This window comes from Bombyx mori, chromosome 22 (genome assembly GCF_030269925.1).
Source record: "Bombyx mori chromosome 22, ASM3026992v2".
NCBI lineage: Eukaryota > Metazoa > Arthropoda > Insecta > Lepidoptera > Bombycidae > Bombyx > Bombyx mori.
The window spans coordinates 10,584,495-10,608,771 of NC_085128.1; the positions used below are offsets into that span (position 1 = coordinate 10,584,495).

At 35.6% G+C, this 24,277-nt stretch overlaps 1 protein-coding gene across 14 annotated transcripts in view; it reads left to right on the forward strand.

Moving 5' to 3' along the window:
* The window catches only part of LOC101742254 (cAMP-specific 3',5'-cyclic phosphodiesterase), a 632,766-nt gene that overhangs the window by 510,837 nt on the left and 97,652 nt on the right, over positions 1-24,277 (forward strand). The window contains exon 1 of one of the 14 annotated variants that reach the window (XM_062674974.1): positions 13,751-13,960. The exons of the other annotated variants lie outside the window; for them this stretch is intronic. The gene's annotated coding sequence lies outside the window, so the exon portion shown is untranslated. Of the gene's footprint in view, positions 1-13,750; positions 13,961-24,277 lie in introns of those variants that run through there. 14 annotated transcript variants of the gene reach the window in all.

The window sequence follows — 24,277 nt, forward strand, 5'->3', positions numbered from 1 at the left end:
TTTATATATTAGTATAGAAGTATAGATAATACCAGTAGCACAGTCAAGCTACGCTCTACTGCCGTAATCTCCGGACATGTAAAAGCGCTCTATAAATACGCTAGAGGAAATATATTTAAGAGACAGGTATATGGCAAAAATTATTTCTGGAAGCGTACTGCAGACGAACCAAATGCTGGTAGAATTTCTATAGAATACTATTCAAGTTGTTGATATTATTTATATATTTGGTATATAGTGTTCGAAATTTAAATCCAACGAAAGCATACTAATTACTATACGCCGTATACATACATTTTATATTGAATATTAATACGTGAAGCAAAAAATGTGTGCAATTCACACGTGGCAGAAGTGAAACCTTACAAAATTAAAATACAATTATCCTAAACGTCTTAAGTATATGTAAAATTTTGTCATTAGTAAATAATTGTAAGGTAGCGCCCTCTGTGAATTGATATTTTAATTTCACGTATAATCCTAAATTAAAATTCACTACAAGAGCTTTCATACACACGTTACTATTAAAAAATCTCACAGATGGCGCTGTATTAAATAGTATGTATATTTCTGTCTCATTCTTTGCTGGCTTCATCCTACACATTTTTGTATTTGTGTCTCTTACCTGTCGTTTTTTCCGTTGCATCAGTGTACAAACTTACAATTCCAATTAATTATAGTCGAATTTCGACTACTGCGGGACCTCTAGTATATTATTTATTATTTTTGCAAGCTGTTGAGGGATGGGAAATACGGGCACATAGGGGACCTCGGGTACAAATGTCCAACAAACTGCGCCTGATCGTCGACGTGACGTGAATTACGTTGGCAGATTAAGCGTTTTCCCTCTCGTGTTTATAACGAAACACAAACAGTGGATATAGATTAAATATCCTCTATTCTCTTTACTAAATTTCATGTGGACGACTTTTGCGATACTTACGTCCTCATTTAATTTTAGGTGTATTAAAACTTTTCTACGATCAGTTTGTAAATACAAAAAAAAATGTTAATGTCTACTAAAATTTAATAAGGAAGCATGTTGATTATATTCGAAGGCATAGTTCCTCAGTCGACGTCGCCCAAAACACGTAATTACGGATCCTCCCGATCCATTAACGGTGCTTTTAGGTACCACAAGCACCCGTCACCGTCCTCGTCGAACCCGTCGCTCACGCCGAAGGGCTCAACGAGCGAATTAACCCATAGACACTGCCCACTGAGTTTCTCGCCGGATCTTCTCAGTGAATCGCGTTTCCGATCCGGTGGTAGATTCTGCGAAGCACTGCTCTTACTAGGGTCAGTATTAGCATCACCCCGGTTTGAGCCCCGTGAGCTCACCTACTAGTTAAAGTTACGCTGGAATAGCCTCTTCTCAAGGCTATCAACTTAGGTAGGAAAAAAAAATAAAATAGTTCCTATTGTAATATACAGAGTACCTAGTACGTACGTACACATACCTAGTACGGGTAATCGACGACTTATTTTCTCTTAAATTACAAATTACAATTAATTGTAAATTCGTTCGTCAAAAATCTGCACAGCTATTTTTAGGATACCATTTGTTTTAAGTTATTGATCTATAATAAAAAAAAGTCTAGAATTGGAAATCCCGAGAAAAATTAATAACCTACTCTTATGTACCTATATATACCTACTATATAATATCAAGCTATTTTTAAAAATAGTGTATAGCTCCTCTGTTTCTATTGTCAAGATTTATAACAGGCCATTCTTCTAAATAAATCAACAAGTCTGCTATGATCCATTCTACCCCTAGAAACACACACAAATTTACATAATATTATATATTAATTTTCTGTAACATAAAAATACGTATAGAACATACGTATAAATAACAGAATAATATCGTTGTAGTTTCTACAATTTGTGCTCTCAATAAATTATTCATACGTCGCGAGGAAATTGAAATGTAAACACAATTTCCTTATTGAGTCCTTCCATAATTTCATGAATCAACACCCGTTTATGCCGATTCTTAGAAATACCCTCTCACAATTTTAGGAAAAGCAACGCGCTTAACATAATTTGACATCAATAATAAATACGCATTTCTCGTAACGTGAAATATTAAAATCTCGTTAAATGGCACTCGAAACTCTCCGAAAGATTTTTTTTGCCAGTGTTATTTATTTAATTCATTAAAAATTTAGATTTTAGTGCTAAGATGTTCAAATCAGTCAACCTCGTGTTAAGGCGTTATTAAAAAACATAGATACCGTCATCCATTTTGAGGTGTCTATGTATCAATTATTATTGTTACGCGCCCCCAGCGCGGTAAATAAAACGTTCTACCAAAGTACAAATTAAAACGGCATTCATCACTTAGAACACTCACAAAACACTTTAAAATTCTTAATTCACTTCTTCTGCTTCGCTTCAGGTGATCCGTTTGCTGCTTCGGTTCGAGTAGTTCCGATTACTAACTCTGCAACGCTTTTGTAGTCGATACGACATCCCTAGAATCGTTGAGAACATTCCTCACAAGTCGAGTACCTTCGATGTGCATTTCCGCTATCCGACAATAGATGGCGTTCTACTTCTCAAAAGTTCTAGATGTTATTAGATCCTTCGATATTCTACTGGCCGTTCGGCGATAGATGGCGTTACTCTTACCGGCGTAACATTATTGTACAATTAAAATGAACCTCCAAAAATATCTTACAAAAATGCATGCGGACCAAATTACGCTGGATTATGGTAGACATATCATCATCATCATCATCATCTTGGCCACTGCGTAACATAGGCCTCTTCAATTGATGTTCAGTGCGGCTGGTCCATTGCCAACTGTACCCAACGTGATCCAGCGATTCTCACTAGGTCGTCGGTCCATATGATAGGTGGTCTTGAACGCTGCCCAGCCGAGTTGGATCCGCGTACTGACTCTCACGAAGTTAGACTTACCTAATGGGACCGCCTGTCCCAGATACATATATTCGTCTACAACTTCAAGAGTAGTGTTCCAAACATTTACTACGGTGAGCTTAACATGGACATTAAACATGATTTAAATATCCATATTCATTAGACTTATAAAAGCGGATAAATGCAGTAAGGCCTTATTGCGAACTCCTCAATTTTTGTAAAGTTATCTAATAGAGCAGATGATGGCTAATTGAATCATTAACTTTATTGCTTACAAGCTGAAATGCGTGGACTTATATAGAACAGGACAAACAGCACGACGCTGGTTTCTAAGCATTCATTCACAATAACCTAGATACTCACCACCAAAAATAATTTAACTTCAAACAATGCTCAATTTTCGATTCAGCCTACTCACGTATAAACTATGAATTCAAGCTACAGAATAGTCTCTATTTACAGACAGCACAAAATACTATCTCAATACTAATATATTTTATTTTACTATATATCTACTTATACTTCAAATCCAATTGTATGCATTACATATTTATTTCGTTCCCGATCTCCCAATCGTTAACATGCAGCCGAAGGAAATCTGCAATATTTTAATTACTCATACATAAATTAAAATTTTTGGAAACATATTCAAGGCAATTTGGTTTCCAATCCACAACGCCTAATCATTTCTAACAAATATTTTTTTTATAACAACAAAACTATACGAGGAAAATACCTTTTTTGTTATAAGTGTGTTATCGAAACACCTTTCACGTCAAGCTTGGGGAAAGCGGATCATAAGCTCGTAAGCAGAATGAGATAAGCTTCGTTGATGTATTCCTGCTGAGCTGGGTAGGATGTAGTAATAGGAAAGCGCACAGGGAGCTTCGGTGCTAGGCACATTTATTTTGAAAGCAACCTTTTCTAAGAAAACAGACAATCAAACTTCTACTTTTAGGTGCTACAAGATCTTAAGTGCTGTTCACTGAAGAACTAGTAAACATAAATGAAACCTTTATTTCTTCTTCCAATGGTACCTGTGTAGCGTAAATTTTTTAAAGCAGAAAAAATCAGAATTTTCCTGTTACGCTAGGTTCTAAATTAAATTTTCATTAAGATTTCACACTCGAACCTATTTCAAAAGATCTTAAATTTAAAGTTAAAGTGGAAAATTGTTACCTTCAGAATCCTTATTAACTTTAAAAAATAGCAGATAGTCCTACTTGTACTATTACTCGTGTCCTAGCATTGAATTAAAGTAGCGACATCTGTTTTAAAGGAGAGGCACTAAATGAAAATGAAAAGTAAACAGATGTCGTTTCAGTTTCAACACAAACAGCGAGCTGTGTGACCGCGAACGCTTCATAGCGCTTTCTTCAGTTTTTGGTTCGGATAACTACTCATAGATGGCACTTTTCTGCATAACTGTGTGAAAATCAATACTTTTAAGTACATCAATAAATTTTAAATTTAGTTCTTTAGTTTTATTGTTTCAAATATCTACCAAAAGAAAGAAGTGAATTTATTTAAGTAATGTTTTATGCTGCGAACATAATTTTATACTCTGCGAAATAAAATTCCTTATTTGCTTTAAAATATGTTTTTCGTCAACAATTTCTTCAGCAATGCCAGGGGCACAGTAAAGTCGTTGTCTGCTATCTATTTCGTGCCATTTTGATTCTTGAAATTTTATATGAGAAATAATAAAATATTTTAATAGAGAAGTAAAACTTGATTAATGTTATATTGATGCCCAAACCACTGAACCGATTTTGATTTTGACGAAATTCAGTATGGAAATATTATGAACCCTAGGAAACATATTATAGAGTACTTTTCATCCCACCGGTGAGCGCGGATCTCCGACCATGCGATATAAAATTTAGTCTAGGCGGGTGAAGTTACGGCCAAAAGGCTACTTTACTGTCAATTTTTATTTAAAAATTGCACAGACTGCATAATTAACAGGTAGGCCCTATAAACAAACTAAATATTTTGTTATATCGAATTTTATTAATTTAATTTTCACTAATTAAAACCAAGACTTCCCTAGCTTAAGGCTCAAGTTTTAACATATTTAAAGAACAAAAACGGCTATACTTGTTTATAGCATTACACACTGGATCTGGCCTCTTCCCAGTGCACATGAATTTCATCAATAAATTTAAAGGCGCTCACTTTTTCTTTACCAAATCGTTTACTTTATGCGCCGCCAATACATTTGTTGTTTAGTTGGTTCGATTTCATGTGACCTTGCTTTAAAAATGTCCTTTAAAATTATATTACATAAACGTTGTCCAGATTAGAAATATTTAAACCATATCATCTCTCGTTTGCCATTAATGTTTCTTTAAAGTGTATTGTGAGAAGCTAGATAAAGCCGCCCAAGTATTTATTTAATTATATCTACGACCCGCGAACACCGAAAGAAATACCAAACGTTCTCGTATTCACGAAGTCCGTCGAGAGAGAATAATTTTCAAATGAAATTTTGTTTATGAAAAGATGTCGGTATTTGACTGCAGATATTTACATAGATACATGAGCTCGTAGTTTTGGGTCGACGAACGCGGAGCCCCGCCCCTGGCAATGACGTCACGACTCTGACGTCAGCGACCCACCTGCCCCCGTACATTCCCACCCCCGTCCCCGGGGATTCAACATTCTGAGCTTTATAAAGTCTAAATTAAACCAATTAATTGCATTCGCGTAATTAAATTAACGCGAGCTGTCAGTATGTGCACGTGCGTCATGTAATATGTGTTCTACGTTATTATTCTGGGCTAACATAGCCCATGTTATTTAATACGGTATAACGTTTCTGTTCAGCAGCTCCCACTTCCTTTGTTTTGCGAAGCCGTATTGTATTCCGCAGGTTTTGTTATTAAGGAACGTTTTGCGTAAAGGCGTAAAGAATACTAGATGATGACCGAGCTTTGCTCTGTTTTTTTTTTTGATAACGCCATCTTGTTGTGTCTTTAAAGCGGTTAGTTGCCCTAAAATAAGAAAAATAGTATTATTATTCGCGAATAGATGTTCGGAAGAGTTGATTATTGAAAACACGAATAAAACAACATTTTCTGAAAATAAATCATAGTTAGATCGATTTATTGCCCCCGAAATCCCCTGTATATTAAATTTTATGAAAACCGTTGGAGCCGTTTCCGAGATTCAGATTATATATATATACAAGAATTGCTCGTTTAAAGGTATAAGATAAACGCTTTGTTACTAACTTTGTTTCATCGAAGGCTTTAGTAGAACGAGAAAAATCATAACATAGTCGCGCAGCTGCGTAGCTAGTCCGGGAAAAATTGTCTATATTTCGAAACTTGAAACTTCGCTGAACTGTGTGATATTTTTTTTAGTGCTCAGTCGGTGGACGAGCTCACAGCCCACCTGGTGTTAAGTGGTCACTGGAGCTCATAGACATCTACAACGTAAATGCCGCCACCCACCTTGAGATATGAGTTGTTAGGTCTCAGTATAGTTTCAACGGCTTCTCCACCCTTCAAATCGAAAGGCATTACTGCTTCACGTTAGAAACAGACCGTACGGACTCACAAGAGATCCTACCACCAGTAATTACGCAAATTATAATTTTTCGGGTTTGATTTTTATTGCACGATGTTATTCCTTCACCGTGGAAGTCAATCGTGAACACTTGTTAGGTACGTATTTCAATAGAAAAATTGGCACCCGCCTGCGGGATTCGAACACCGGCGCATTGCTATATACGAATGCACCGGACGTCTTATCCTTTAGGCCACGACGACTTAGGACAAGAAACATTACCATGAGTTTTTTTTTTTACGTTTGTAGAGGCTACAAAATCTTAATCGGCGCATAACCGCAACGGTTGTCCGCAATAACAGAGACTTGCCTGCATTCCTCGATTATTACCAGTTCTAGAGCGTACTTTAATTTCGGCGCGCACTATACCGTAGGTTTCGTCTAGCCGGTGTGGTGGAGCTCGATGGGGTTTAGTCGGTAGTCGATTTTAAGGATGCTTTTAGGTATCTCAAGGACCAGTCAACGTCCTCGCCGAACCCGTCGCTTGCGACGAAAGGCTCGACGAGTAAATTGACACACACACAGCCTACTGAGTTTCTCGCCGGATCTTCTCAGTGGGTCACGTTTCCGATCCGGTGGTAGATTCGGCGAAGCACTGCTCTTGCCCTAGCAACACTCCCGGTTTGAGCCCCGTGAGCTTTCCCACACATCAAGGAGAAGCTGATATATTTATGCCTCTCAAGGTTATCAGCATAGGTAGGAAAAAAAGTGAATTCTGTGGGGAGAGTGCTTCGCAGGCCTTTCTCAAGGCGTACTCTCCTGGGAGAAATTGGAGGAGGAGGCTTGGTATACCTAAGCGGATTCCCCAGCGCTAAAAGAAAGGGCGTACTTTAATTCCGCACGGGTAAGTACAAACCGCGTATTGATGCTACGCGTCAGAAACAGGGGGAATCTGTTTCTGCCGCGTACCATCAATGCGATCGAGCTTAAGAGGTTAGACATCCATTATACAAACAATTATGATGTCGATTTCAAATCTCAAGGTGGGTGGCGGTTATTATGTTTATAAGCGCGCAATCAAAAAGAAAAAGATAATCTACATAATTTCTTCAGTTCTAGTTTTTTTGCAATAAGTCCTCTGAGACATAGAATTGATTATGTCGAAAGGAGCGGAAACAAATTCTCAGCAAACACAAAAATTGACACAATATTTTAAATAAGATTTGTATAACATTGCATTCATGAAAACTTCAAAACCTGCAGCGTACTTTTAGTGTGTCTAGCGTCCCGGAACCTCACTAGAAACAAAGAGTCAAAAACGCATACCTATTATAAAAAAAAATCCAGATAAAACATCAACTGTTCATTGATTATAGTTAATATTTTCTTCGGTTTTCGCGTGTTTTAGACACAATTAAAATTATTTTTATGGTTTTATCTCGCCTTTTTGAATTTAACTATCATATGTTATTTCCGACGCTTCCCATATTTAACAGTTTTTTAGTTCGCGGCCGACTAAGTCGTAAAAGTTCATAAACTTTGTCGATTTCAGTGTCTCTCAATGGAAAGGTTGCTTCGAATTTGTACGCACACACTTAATAGGTACTATATATTTTTGCCATTCTAAAGCAAGCATACGGCTCGCTTAATGGTAAGTCGTCACTCTTACCTATGGACGTCAATAACGAGTTACATTGGCAATACATAACATATGCATATCAACGACTGTCACGTATAAATAATAAGATCGTACATTAAAATTCAAACGCAAGAATTAATTTATTTTTGTAAGTGCTGGTCGTATCACCATCGTGCATATTCCGCGAAGAATTCGCGCTTTTTAACTTCAGACAAAAATTATAAGAGAGATTTGAGACTTAATCTTAATGTGTCTAGGCGACATTCAAAGCACTTTCTCGATGAACTCTGTTGTCTATTAAACGCCAGATAGTCTCTATTATGGCTTACGTATACAGCAGATCAATCAAAACGAAGCGTGTTAAAAAGTGAAAAATTTATATGTATCTGTAAATAAGAAAAAAAATCAAGTATCATTTTCTCTTCTATTTGTCGACCGATTCATAAAACGCTTTCTTTTTGTTTAGTTCTATAGGCATCGGTGTGTTTTAATATAAAAAAAAAAATGAAAACAATCTTTTGTAAAAAAATGAATTGCTGTTCGTTAGTCTCGCTAAAACTCGAGAACGGCTGGACCGATTTGGCTAATTTTGGTCTTGAATTATTTGTGGAAGTCCAGAGAAGGTTTAAAATGTAGACAAATATGAAAATGCTCGGAATTAAATAAAAATAACAATTTTGTTTTTCCTTTGGTGTGTCCCCCGTCGGTCTTTTATTTATCGATTGAGGCACTACAAAGTCTGCTGGGTCAGCTAGTATATTATAAAAACTATAGAGACCTAACACATAAATTAGTTCTTCAGTGAATTACGATAATTCAGCGTTACATTAGTCGTATAACAACATTAATTCAATTACGGTCCATAATTCGGTTACTGTTATAACGTGATAAATTGATGCGTTGAAATACACAAGTCCTTGGAAGTTCTCGTCTAATTACTTCCCAAGTAAACAATCAATCAGTTTGGCATTACGTTATCAATTACTCACATGTAATACAAATGACTACGCTTTTATACTTACGCCTATGTTGTAATTTATAACATTTATTATTAAATACTTATATTGTAAGTTACAATGGAATTAAGAAAGGCAATTTTTTTTTTTAGCTTCATGTTATATTTTTTTCCCCTGTGTCACTTCCGTTGTTTTATTTGACATACAATTTTAGGAGCCATTGCCACTATCAGGTCAACATATTGTCGAGTAATTGTTTCATAGATTCAATCAGACAGTTTTAACAAAATTTATCCTCCAAGAATACAACAAAACAAAGAATTTCTGTTTTTGTTTCTTCAAAACGTACTGAAGCTATGTGTTTCTGATACTATGCGGTTACATCGATTTTGAGTACCAAAATAAATAACTTGCGTGAATGTCTGACGGTAAAAGAACATCGTTGTATTTTTAGGCTTTTACAGCGTTGAACGAAGTAAACCACAATGTCGGCGCCATGACGCATATTCTGACGTAAAACAATGATTTTCACGTCATGACGTCCGCAGTGAGGTGAACTGTGACGTAGGCAGTCAAGAAAATAGATAACGATCTTAGTTTAGATCATAGAATACCTAAACCATTCAAAGGTAGAAAATGTAGCAGATTTAATTATTTTTTAATTAATTACTCGCGAAACCCGTAGCAAAGACTGAAGCCAATTTAGAAAAGCATGAATATTGTACGGTGCATTTTCATAAAAAAAATTTTTTATCGTTTTTCTTTTTTCGAATCCCGAAATAATGAAAACTTTTGTGGTCAGCGATGACTAAAATACGTGAAATAATTATGTATCTATGTTTGTTCGTATATTAGAAGTTAAAATCGCTTTCAAGAATACGATCAAACAGCAACTACAACTAATCTATACTAATATTATAAAGCTGAAGAGTTTGTTTGTTTGAATGCGCTAATCTCAGAAACTACTGGTCCAATTTGAAAAATTCTTTCAGTCTAAGATAACCCATTTATTGAGGAAGGCTATAGGCTATATAACATCACGGTAAGACCAATACAAGTGGAGCACCAATAAAGAATGTTTCAAAATAGGGGCTTAAATAGCTCTTTAACATTCTATAATTCAAAAATATTTTCACTTTCTACGTAAATGAAGCGGGGGTAAAATTTAGTGTTATGCCAAAGTAACTATGTCACACGGACGAAGTCGCAGGCAAAAGCTAGTACTAAATAAACTACTAACAAATAACAAAGACAAACTAATTTATATACATACAGTCGACAGAAAATTATTTAAAATCTATAAAATTCAACCAACTATCTTAATCATAAATTTAGCATTATTAAAAAATATATAGCGTACCTACAATCCACGCTAATTACGATAAGACTCAGGCATAGTATGTCACTAAGGCTTTTTATGAAGGATCTTTGCGTCGCTCTCTTCATTAGTGAGGGTCATGACCGCTGCATCATTATCATATGTACAATTGTTCTCCATCCGCCACGATCTTTGGCTTCGCTGAGAGCATCGTGGAGTCTTGATTCCCAAACAAGATCCAATTTGGTTCTGAGACGTTTACAAAGGAGGATATAAAACATTTTTTTTTTTCAATAACATCCGTCGTTTTCATGGTTTCCTACTCGGTGGCACTTATATTTTTAAGGCTTCTTCTTTTTCCAATTGTAACCACGAAATAGTTCATATCAAACTTTATTCCAATCGAATCTAAATTCGTGAAAGTCAAAAATTTTTAATACATAATATCATTTCGATTGGTAATTATCAATGAATTTAACGGTCGTTTTATTTATATTTAGAAGAAATATATATATATAATCAGGTACATCAGTCACATTTTAATATATTAAGATGAAGTAGTACAACTGTGGAACTAACTAAAATTTATTTCAATACTAATGGAAGTCAGCAATGCCAGAGTCACAGATAAGCCGTTTCCTACCGTATTTTTCTAATGCTATTTACGTTTTCAACTTCTGAAAACCCTACATCCAAATATCGTCCTTTTTAAACATCACTCAAAAGATAATGTATCGGACTTGATTTGCAGCCTCAATGTGTATTTTAGTGTCGCAGATATATTAAAATAAAACTTAACTTATTCTACATTCATTTGTTTGTCGTTGCTTGTTTTTCAAGCGGGCTCTACACATACATGTCTGTCTAGAATGATAATAAAAAGCTAATCTTGGATTACTTAAGATAGTTTAATAATAGTAATAATGGCGATAAATCGACAAGTAATTTAAGTTAAGCCGGGAGCTTACATATACGCACAAACTTAAAAAAGAAAAGAATTGGTCGAGTACGTATTTACGATATAAAACTATATACACAAACCTACTACACTTATAACAGAAAATTATTGTCCGTAAACTATAACTTTACTGGTGGTAGGACCTTTTGTGAGTCCGCGCGGGTAGGTACCACCACCCCGCCTGTTTCTGCCGTGAAGCAATAATGCGTTTCGGTTTGAAGGGTGGGGCAGCCGTTGTAACTATACTTGAGACCTTAGAACTTATATCTCAAGGTGGGTGGCGCACTTACGTTATAGATGTCTATGGGCTCCAGTAACCACTTAACACCAGGTGGGCTGTGAGATCGTGCACCCATCTAAGCAATAAAAAAAAAAAAAAAACCATGCTCGTGAGGGACATAATTTAAATTAATACATTCTTTAATTAATTTCAATTTGTCGAGCCGTAAATGCCGGGGTACTCCTGGGAGGTTACTTGATAACCCCTCTCACCTATATACATTTACTTATAATTCTACTATCGTATTTTCTTCGGTTTTCACGAGTCGTAAACTTAATTAAAACGTATTTTACGGTTTAATCTCGCATTTTTTACTGTCGTTATATTATTTCGGAACTTTCGAATACTTTACAGCTTTCGTGGTCGCGGACGACTGACTTTTGAAGTGAAAACTTCTTTAGAATCGTTGTGATTTCAAACCGGATGCAACGGAAAAAACGACAGGTAAGAGACACAAATACAAAAATGTGTAGGATGAAGCCAGCAAAGAATGAGACAGAAATATACATACTATTTAATACAGCGCCATCTGTGAGATTTTTTAATACTAACGTGTGTATGAAAGCTCTTGTAGTGAATTTTTATTTAGGATTATACGTGAAATTAAAATATCAATTCACAGAGGGCGCTACCATACAATTATTTACTAATGACAAAATTTTACATATACTTAAGACGTTTAGGATAATTGTATTTTAATTTTGGAAGGTTTCACTTCTACCACGTGTGAATTGCACACATTTTGTTTTTTTTTAAATTATGCTACCCCTCATCATCATCATAGTCGGTTACTCTTGGCAGAGCAGTCGTGGTCATGTGGAATTCTTGTTTATTAAAGCCTTGACAGATGTTTTCCATAGTTTGCGAACTGAGACTTGGCGCACGCACTCGTTAAGTGGGGTTCCGGTAAGGTATTTCACATGATCAGTCCAGCGCGTGGGGATTCGTCCACGAGATCTCTTACCATTTACCCTACCGTCGTACCTACCTTACCCTACCGTACCCTACCATACGTCGGGTAGGGAAGGGTAAATGCTACCCCTAACTTAGGACAAAGGTGGCTTAGGTCACTTAAGTGACTAATCGCTTTTGCATTATATATTATAACATCTAGGTAAAGACAAAATGGCTTAATACAATTTTCTCTTGTGTCTGTCAAGAGTGTCAAGTGCCTTCTTAACATGTTTTTATTACCTTGGTATGTACGTTTGTTTGTTTGTATGTAACAGAATATTTTAACGTCATTTTCACGGATTTTGAGAAGACCGATTAACTTGAAAATTCTCACAATCATCAACAATCAATGACGATAATATTATAACTTCACCTCGTAATACCCTGACCAATATCAACAGGATAACAAAATTAAATTAATTAAATAAGTTCGGGCGCTATTTATGACTGGTCTTGTTTAGGTTTTATACTCCATATTTTGTTAGCTATTTACAATCTCTAAATATGAAATATAATCTATGAATTTTATTTCAGTTAAACAGTCAGTTTTTTTTTGTTTTTCAAAATGTTAATAACCAAACTAAAGCCTAAAAATAGGTACCTAGATGAAATAAATCTTGAGGAGTCAGACAATGTCATCGAATTTCGGTCATTGGGCGAATCCTAGTTAATATTATTGTGAGAATATTAATGGTCCTAAAACTGTTAATGTCACGAAAAGATAACGCTACGCTCGTAGACCTTCGTAGTTTACCCGTAGCGGCTTGCGTAATGTAATATACTCCACTTTTTTTTTTTCTTTTTTAAATTTGCATTAACCCTAATACCTTTAGTTTAGTAGGTACTTAATATTAAATAACGTTAACTAAATAACGGTACTTAATATTAAAAACACGAAATATACCTTATGTTTTATCAAAACGGAAAATCAATTAGAAAATGTATTTAAAATGTAAGCTCTGATAAAAAAAAACATCTTAAAATCTTAAATTTAGATCGATTCTGCACGGTCCACTTGCTCTCACAAACACCTGAACAACCGTGTCCCGTGAAACTGCAGCTCAAAAATCGATTAAGTCCCAAAGCAGAGTTGAGGTCTCGAGGTGGAGGGCCCTCGTGGAGTGTTTCGGAGTATGCTGAAGGTAGTCGAGGGGAGGCGCATGCGCGGGGCGGGGGCACGCTCTGACGTCACACGTCGCGCCCGGGGCGTCGCGCCAGTGCCTCGCGACCGCGCGCTCAGTCACGCGCGACTCCCGCCCCACATCGTCCCGGCACGATCACGAGCTTCCATTCTTGATTCTTTATCATAAACAAGCGATTACTGCATTCCCGGGAACCTATTTGTTCTTAACCGTAGCCAACAACGCAGTCCGCATCACACGTTGGTGTCGTGACATCGGTGACAGAACTAAAAGTGCTACAGCGCGCCCACCATATTTGTTATTCATTATAAGTATTTACATAAATTAGACATTATTTAGACATTAGAAGAATTTAGTATGTATGTGGCAATATAAAAATGACCTATTTAAATAAACAGTAAAACATAGTTCAGACGTAAATTAGATTAGCTTGTAACTGAGTGAATGGAATGTGTAACAATAATTTTAAAGTACAATAATAATTTTAAAGATACATTATTTGATACATGTGATTAGTACATCTTTAAGTTTGATGTTTTGAATATAATTTGGTGTAGTCATGTAATATGGAGGACGCTATTTTCTTGGCCTTGGAACATTCTCTTATCCTTGAAACGTTTGGCTCTCTTTGTTTTGGCTCGCAAAACTTGAACATAAACATAAATGACAACGAAATGTTGATAGACATACATGAGTTTGAATGTATCTTGTAAAATAGCCCTAAGATGTTGAGACATAAGGTCCACTTTTGTTTATCGTGCCGTTGTATCCTGCCTGTACGATGTATTATCTGATAAAGCTTTTATGACGATGGGTCTATTTCAAAATATTTAGTTGCAAATATTTCATCTCAAGCTTAAAGATACGATCTTTATTTTATAATGTTGCATAACAAACAAATGATAATGGATAATGCATTGCATAACAAACAAATGATAATGCTATGCATAACAAACACGCAAGTGACGATAAGCTATAAAATTAAATGGAGACTTAAAAGCTTACTTTGTTTTTAAACGTATTAAAAATACAAATCACACAAAATTTATCATTTTCATTGTTATTCAATTTGTTGGCTTTATGGAAATCATCCTTTGTGCATTGGATCGTCTTTCGGTTAACTAATTTTCTAAACTGACTTCCGAAGTTGTAACACTCAATTATATAATTACGTTCTTACTAGTTCGTTAGCTGACGATAATGAATTCAGAGATATTAAAGAATTACAAAAAATAATAATTTTAAAACTGAACCGAACTGGAGCTACACATTCGTGACGTCGTTTGGGGCCAAAATAAACAGCGAATCAAACAACTTATAATTCTAACTTTTAAATTGAAATCCACAGACAAGTGCCATTGACAATTAACTGAGAGGTCTTGGCCACAAAATTTGACAAAACACTTTTTTTTTTTATTTCAAATTTAACCTATAAATTATTTCTCATATTTTCAAACCACATGAAAATATTAAGACAAATTATAAATATTTGTCGAGAGCGAATGTTTTGGGATCATATCTTATGACCCGAAGGCCTTTCCAGCTTCAGGAAAACCAGGAGGGGTGCTTTACTATGTCCTTCGGCTTAATGTTTTCTTATGCAGGCAGGATTTTATATTCAGCTACAAAACATTCTCAAAAGGCACCGATGCGAACAAAATCTCTGGTACCGTACTCTTAAAGTAAATTAAACGCGTGTGTTTGTCGGTCTACGATTGAATTGATCATTGTCTACGGTAGAGTAATAGAGACAGACTGGCTTGGCACCCCCTGACTGCTGAGCCGAAGGTCCTGGATTCTAATATGAATTCGAAGATCATTGAATAATAGATGATGAACATATTTATTAACTCTGTAATTGGATGTTTAATAGCTACATACGTTTGTATACATAAAGGGTGGTCCTTATTTAGGATTTATCCGATTTTTTTTCACGATAGTCCTAAATCGGTTCTAAATTTATTTTAAAAAAATCATGCCAAGTTATAGCTCTTAATTTTAATTTTAAGCCAGACCCACCAGATAATCAAACTTTTAAATGGAAATAACAGGGGAAAAAATCTGTTATTACTTTGGAATTTTTTACGTCATGAACGGATGAACAGAATATCATGTCGGCAAACAATAATTCTTGTAGAAAATGTAACGGTCTACAAAAAAGGTCACTTATGATTTTTTTCAAACTCTAACTGAACTCTAAATGAATAATAGCGTTTAAAAGTTTGGTAATCTGGGGGGTCGGGTTAAAAGTAAAATATAGAGGTATACATTGGCATGATTTTTTTAAAATAGATTTAGGACTAACGTGAATGTTTTTTCGGACAAACCCTAAATAAGGACCACCCTAATACATATAAACATATGTTTATCAGTCTCTGGCTCCCATAGAATAGGGAGTTCCAGTTTGGAATCACATAACCATGTGTGACTTGTCGCCAGTTTGTATCATTATATTTAGATAACTAATTGAAATACAGAACATTAAAATATTTTTGGTATTAGTTAAATTCATACAACGCACACGCAACTACGAAACGCTTAAACATTAAAAGAGTAGTTCAACAAAGTGTTTGAGTTTGAAAATTTCTAAAATAATATTCTCGAAAATAACGTAGTGTCTTATATATCTCTTTAGATTTTGTTCTACGAAATTCATCGCCCCATTTTAGCAAGTAACAGTTCAGTCTCAATTAAGTCATCCTTAACGTTTCCAGACGACTGATTTGTTTAATTAATCTTTCGTATAGAATATAGTTTTACAGATCAATTTAAAAATGTCGTAAACTTTGTAATATCATTGTAAATTTTAAAAATTTAATTATGGAGCTTGTGGTGATTGAAATGCTCATGAATTGTTCAAATTTAAAAATTAAAAATACATTTGACTTAAATTGAAATATTTGCTCGTTTATTAGTTCGTGTTTTAAGTAATCGAGTGAAACTTCTCCGATTGAGTCTAAACTTTTTTTTATTTGTTTTTGGCATTTTATGAAATGATCTATATATTAATACGTGAAGCAAAAACTTTGTATCCCTTTTTACGAAAATTGCGGGGACGGAGGAGTATGAAATTTTCCACACTTATAGTGAATATGGAGAAAAAGTGCACAATGCTAATTTTTTTTTTAAATAATGCATAAAAGATGCATTAAATCAATAAAGAAAACATTACACACACTACATACCATGTATTTGACGTACACACGCATGCATACTATTTATTGTCAAACTTTTGTTCTTGAGGTCTGTTGTCAAATTGAGATTAAATATTGTTTGTCTTTGTTCATATTTTTATAGTATAGTCTTGGCGAAATTTGTGATTATAATAGTATAAAATACAATCATAATAGTGTACAAACTTACAATTCCAATTAATTATAGTCGAATTTCGACTACTGCGGGACCTCTAGTAAATAATGTTACGCCATTCAATCTCTAGATTCGATCGAGTAAAAATAAAATAAAAATCATCTACAGTAAAATTCTTTCTCTTAAAATACTTTAAATGTATTTTCTCACAAATTTTACTGTAAAATAAATTCTGAAGCCTCTTGATTAGGACACCACAAAAGTCGTTCTCACAATGGAGCGCAATTTATATAAAAATTATGCTTGATTTTCGTACTCGCTGGAATCTTCAAACCGAAGCGCCTACGGCTAAAGCCTGACACAACACGAATCTCAAAGCTTTATCAGTTCAAATAAATTCAAGACAGCCCCACAACATTCACTGTTAACAGTATAATTCTAACTAGATGATGACCAACCTTTGCTCGCCCTTGTTGTGTCTTTCAAGCAGTTAGTTGCTCTCAATTAAGAAAGATAGTATTATTATTCGCCAATAGATGTTGGGAAGAGTCATAAAGTTGATTATCGATAAAGTTGGTTATTGAAAACACGAATAAAACAACATTTTCTGAAAATAAATCGTAGCTAGATCGATTTATCGCCCCCGAAATCCCCTGTATATTAAATTTCATGAAAATCGTTGGAGCCGTTTCCGAGATTCAGATTATATATATATGTATATACAAGAATTGCTCGTTTAAAGGTATAAGATAATTTCGGACGTAATCTTCAGTCGTCTCTCACAGTCCGAAATCGTATAATTAAACAGCTTCAACCATTTCCAGATTGATATTCGTGGTTTGTTCTAAAACACTTATATTATTCATGTTATCTTGGTGTCTTATTTAAATTAAGCTCTTGAGGATTTCATATTTAATATTCATAACTGTCTCAAACGGAATCGAAACGCGAAATACAATGTTTATATTAAACATTAATTCAATTAATTCGATGTTCAGCTTTCAGGCTGCTACATAGTGTAATGACCTAATTCCTTCTCTGTTTAATTTCAATCATGAATATTAATCGCGAATTTATTAATTAAAATGTGTTTTGTTTAGTTTTATTTTTAACGTATTCACGGTTTGCGTAGGTATTATGTAAGCAATTTTTTTTTTTTATTGCCTTTGTAGGCAGACGAACATACGGCCCACCTGATGGTAAATGGTCACCGTCGCTCATGGACGTCAGCAATGCCAGGGGCAGAGCCAAGCCGCTGCCTACCAAATGTATGAAATAGACCAATTCTCTTAAATTACGCCTGCGCTATCTATTATTACTTGATGGTACTAAGTGGAAAACTTGTCATGAAGTGACATATGAACACATTGAGAACAAAAATAAAAATTAACGTTTATTTGTATACATAAGTATAACTAGTCTGGCCATAAATACTGTTACAAATTTTTATTTTTATTGCCTAGAAATGTGGACGAGCTCACAGCCCACCTGGTTTTAAGTGGTTACTGGAACCCATAGATATCTACAACTTAAAAGCGCCACACACCTTGAGATATAAGTTCTAGGGTCTCAGTATAGTTACAACGGCTGCCCCACCCTTAAAACCGAAACGCATTACTGCTTCACGGCAGAAATAGGCGGGGCGGCGGTACCTACCCGTGCGGACTCACAAAAGGTCCTACCACCAGTATAAAAAAATTAAAAATATTACATTCACTATACTACATACTTCATTAAAAAAATGCATTTTCATTTGTAAATGAACTTATGGCTGGACTAGTTACAGTCAACTACAGTGACGCTTCGCTTTGACTCCAGCCAATTGTAGAAAAACTTCAAATCTTGAAACTACTCCCATACCACTTGGTGTACATTAACGTTAGTGTGATAGCAACTATCCCTGGATTACCCTACTATGCTCCTCCCGATCCACTAACGGTGCTTTTAGGTATCCCAAGCACCGGTCATCGTTTTCGCCGAGCCCGTCGCTTGCGACGAAAAGCTCGACGAGTACCACAGACACAGCCCACTGAGTTTCTCGTCGGATCTTCTCAGCGGGTCGCGTTTCCGATCCGGTGATAGATTCTGCGAAGCACAGCTCTTGCTAGGGTTCGTGTTAGCAACGTCGTCAGGTTAGAGCCCCGTGAGCTCATCTACTTACTCGGCGACGCTGACATGGTCTCTCTAGATTATCAGCTTTGGTAGAAAAAAAAACCTACTATACCAAGCTTCATCACAATCGGATGAATAACTTAATAATGCATATAAGGACAAATACGTACATATATGTACACCTATCTATCTATCAGATCTAGTAAAGGAAGCACTGAGTGGTAGTCTGTACCATGGCAATCCATGCCACCCATGACGGAACACTCTGGAGGAACATCACATGTGGTCGCGATCCTTATCAGTGAGGGAACGATATAGAAAGATGTAAATACAATGGTTGATAATTATTATTTATGATACATAGATGTTAAATTCTGGTGCATTTTGAGTTTCCTTTTCATCGTTTATCAAATAATTTACATTTATCGTAATCGGATTTTTTTAAGCCCCATAAGGATTAGCAGTACCCTTCGACATATCGGTGGTTCAAATTGTTCATGCATAAAATTGTATTGTTACAGTTAGATACAAAATGCCTCGATATTGCAGTTAATAATCATATTAATCTGTTACGTGCTGGGGTTCGGGATAATTAAAAATTCTACCGACATACAAATTAAAACTGTATTAACACTTAGAACACTTGAGGAACACTTTAAAATATTCACTTCTTCCGCTTCGCTTCAGGTGATCTGTTCGCTGTTTCGCTACGAGTAGATCCGTTTACAAACTGTCTTCGTATCATCTCTGCAACGCTTTTATAGTCGATCGACATCGCTAGAATTATCGAGAACATTCCTGACAAGTCGAGTAGTTTCGATATGTGTTTCCGCAGTTTGACAACAGATGGTGTTGTACTTCTCGAGTGTTCTCGATTTTACTAGTTCTTTTGATATTCGTTTCTGCTATTCAACGTTAGATGGCGTTGTTCTTACCGCCGTAAAAATGCCTTAAAACAGCGTCGGCTATTAATACTGTAATACTAATTAGTATAAAATTAGTATAACTTACTTCAGTGCTTATAATTATAATTATAATTATAGTAAAATTAACTATTTATATTAGTATATGTATAATTATAGACAATATAGACTGACTCGGTGGTGCAGTAGTTAGTGCCCTTGACTGATGTGTCGAGGGTCGTGGGTTCGATTCCCACATCGGGTAATTATTCCGTGATGAACAGGCTTGTTTGGTCTTTGTTTGGATGCTTTTTATCTATATACATATAAAGGACATGGGCCATTCTCGGCCTAGCTACTAGTGCTCTCAAGGACACGAATGAAATATCTGTAGAAAAAAACATTTCATTTTTACATACTTATTATAAAATTTAAGGGTATTTTAATGGTGGGATAATTAAAATCATAAATAAAAAGAAATTAGCATGACTAAGCTACATTGATAATATTGAAGGAGGTGCCATAGGTAAAATATATTTATATTTTAAGCAATCCACATTAAATCTTGCAAAGCAAAATATATTAACATATTTAATAAATAGATTTTAAAACTAATATAAAACATTATATCTAAACAAAAATCTATTTTTATGCTTTTAAATCCGTAGAATAAATCATTACATTGATCAATAATTATTGATCATAAGCAAAAACAAAACACTTGTTTAATGTATATTGACGTTTTACATTTGATCAGTCGTTTTCGCACTCGTGCGTATTGTGGATATTATTGTTTCGTTGCGATATACCTGCTTATTATATGTTGTGAATAAAAATAAGTCTTGGCGTTCATTGAATTAGGTCTGTGTTATAAAGTATAGTAATATAAATAATATTGAAGCTGATGATGATGTTAAAGTGTAAGTGTATTGACAGTAAATCATATGATATAGGTAACCTAAAAATCTTATCTTTTTTTTTAAATATTTCTGTACAAACTAAAATCAATATTGTTCATGGGGAAACAATATTGATTTTAATTTGTTTATAATAAAAGGGATATATAGTCTGTTATTTAAACTTAATTTCATTACTGTCTTTGAACTTCGTTTAGTGGGCCGTGCAATATATGGAGAGTGGCCCGTGTCCTTCGTTTGTCAGTCTCTGGTACCTTATTGGGACCGATGCGTGATTTGTTCCTATTTATTATTGTTATTATTATTAAAGTAAAATATATTATAAAATGAATTAAAACTATATTATAATTTTAATTATTATTATAATTTGCGTAATTACGGGTGGTTGGACCTCTTCTGAGTCTGCACGGGTAGGTACCACCACCCTGCTTATTGCGCCGTGAAGCAGTAATGCGTTTCGGCTTGAAGAGTGGGGCAGCTGTTGTAACTATACTGAGACTTTAGATCTTATATCTCAAGGTAGGTATTTACGTTGTAGATGTCTATGGGCTCCAGTAACCACTTAACACCAGGTGGACTGTGAGCTTGTCCACCCATCTCAGCAATAAATAAAAAAACATCAATAGTATAATAACATAATTACAGTAAAATCTTCGGTTTTCGCGCGTCTTAGACATAACTAAAATTACTTTTGAGCACACCAAAAACTAAAGAAATCGAAACATCACTACATAGTATAAAACAAAGTCGCTTTCTCTGTCCCTATGTATGCTTAAATCTTTAAAACTACGCAACGGATTTAGATGCGGTTTTTTTTTTAATAAATAGAGTGATTGAAGAGGAAGGTTTATATGTATAATAACATCCATTAAATAGTGAAGAAATTAATAATAAACTATAGTTTCCGAAGCGAAGCGAGGGCGGGTCGCTAGTTAGAAATAAATACATATAAAGAGAATAAACAATACGAATGTAATATGTAAATAAATAATTAATATTTTGAATATATATAATGAATATGCATCGTAAACATTTTTTTTTTTCATTATTTAGATGAGAGCTGCACTCACAATTGTATAGTAATAACATGAATATGAAACGGTGGTTAATGCCTCTTGCGGTTACCACTACCGCCATTTAGTTTATTTTTACGAACTTGAACCCAGATTTTGTTATAGGATTATAGAAATTAAGGTATCCATTCACTACAACTAACCGTACAAATACTAATACAATAGTTGATGATATGATCGAATTTTGACGGAATATCACAAATTGGATCGATCCATTCAATGAGTTGATTCGTTTAACGTCATTATTATTTTGCTAACTCCAATCAAACACAATTTTCATATCCGTCTTTTATATCCGTCTATTTCATGTTGAGTAGTAACATGAACATTTATTAAATGTCTTTTTATGGCTATGTAAAGGTTCGACACTGTAACTCTATTTAACGTGCGCTCTTGCTCGAAACATTGTAAGCACGGGGCCAATGAGTTTCACGAAGCTACACGAAGAAAATAAATGATAATAAACAACAAAGTATTTAAGCCTGGGCTTCGTGTCCATGCACTTAGTTATTCGACATCAAGGAAATTGCTTCGGAACACCACTTTGGCCTAATTAACGCGGCCTGTACTACATACACGCCTTAGTCAAATATGCAAGTAATTAATTTAAATTTTAATCATGAATTAATTCATAATAGTATAGGCAAGCAACGCTCGCCGCTTTGCCGTATCAATTAACGAATTGCTTTCTATTTAATTTAACGTTTATTTTTTATTATTTTGCTAGATGACCTGACGGTCAGCGCGTGCAAGTTTCAATAAAAATGCGTTTTTTTCTTCCGAGAATCAAAAAAGATGTGCGGTGTCGTGGGACAGTGGATAGGAACGAAGTTCCTTATTATAAAAATATTAATTTTAACTTCTATTCGAGGTATAAAGAAAATAAAACTGGAGGTTTCGCAACAGCCCACGGTCATTCGGTAACGTGCGAGCTTATTGTGGTACACTACATTCACGGTTGTTTGCATAAGAGTTAGTGTATTGCGTAAACGAACGCACTGAGATCGTGGTCAATTAATGATAAAAAAAAATGTTATTTTTGTACGTCATTACAAAGTTAAGTCGTACACTGTGTGCATTACTAATAAAAATCTTACGTTACGGACGTTTTTTACCCCTCCGCATCGTCCCATAAGGAACTTCGTTCCAAACTTCGTTCCAAAAATGCTTAACCGGTTCAGCTGTCATCAGTGGTTGGTAGTGTTGACTAATGGTTCAGGGCGTTATCGGAACTGAGATAATTATATTATATAAATAACACAACTCGTTACTCCTCGTTTACCGATCGTTTGGAGCCTCTGGGTCTGCGGAGGGACTTCGGTTCCCTCTGTATTTTGTACCGCATGTTCCATGGCGAGTGCTCTGAGGAATTGCTCGAGATGATACCAACGTCTCGTTTTTACCATCGCACCGCCCGCCACCGGAGTAGAGTTCATCCATACTACCTGGAGCCACTGCGGTCACCCACAGTGCGTTTCCAGAGATCTTTTTTGCCACGTACCATCCGGCTATGGAATGAGCTCCCCTCCACGGTGTTTCCCGAGCGCTATGACATGTCCTTCTTCAAACGAGGCTTGTGGAGAGTATTAAGCGGTAGGCAGCGGCTTGGCTCTGCCCTTGGTATTGCTGAAGTCCATGGGCGACGGTAACCACTCACCATCAGGTGGGCCGTATGCTCGTCTACCTACAAAGGCAATAAAAAAAAATAAAAAAATCCTGGCGTTTATACGCGACTGAACTTAAAAAGAAAATAGCAACAGTCAACGGAGCTTGCGGGCGCAGCCGCATGTTACAACTACGCACAATTTTGTTTACATAACAATCTGTGTCCCTACAAATCGTATGTGAGACCCGCGAACCGACCCGAAATAGGCAGGATGTTTTTATTTTTATTTGCTTAGATGGGTGGACGAGCTCACAGCCCACCTGGTGTTAAGTGGTTACTGGAGCCCATAGACATCTACAACGTAAATGCCGCCACCCACTTTGAGATATGAATTATAATGTAGCCGTTTTTACAGTACAACGGCTGCCCCACCCTTCAAGCCGAAACGCATTACTGCTTCACGGCAGAAATAGGCAGGATGGTGGTACCTACCCGCGCGGACTTACAAGAGGTCCGACCACCAGTAAAAATGTCTACCCACATCCTGCCTATTTCGGCGAATCGAATGTTCCGTCCTAAAGAACGTGTCGGCCGTTACAGACTTTAACTTTATTTCTCAAGGGAGATAGCCGCATTCATTGAATTCATTACCCATTTATACCCGAGAGTTCATGAGTAAACAGCATTAAAAAAAATTTGCTAAATCACC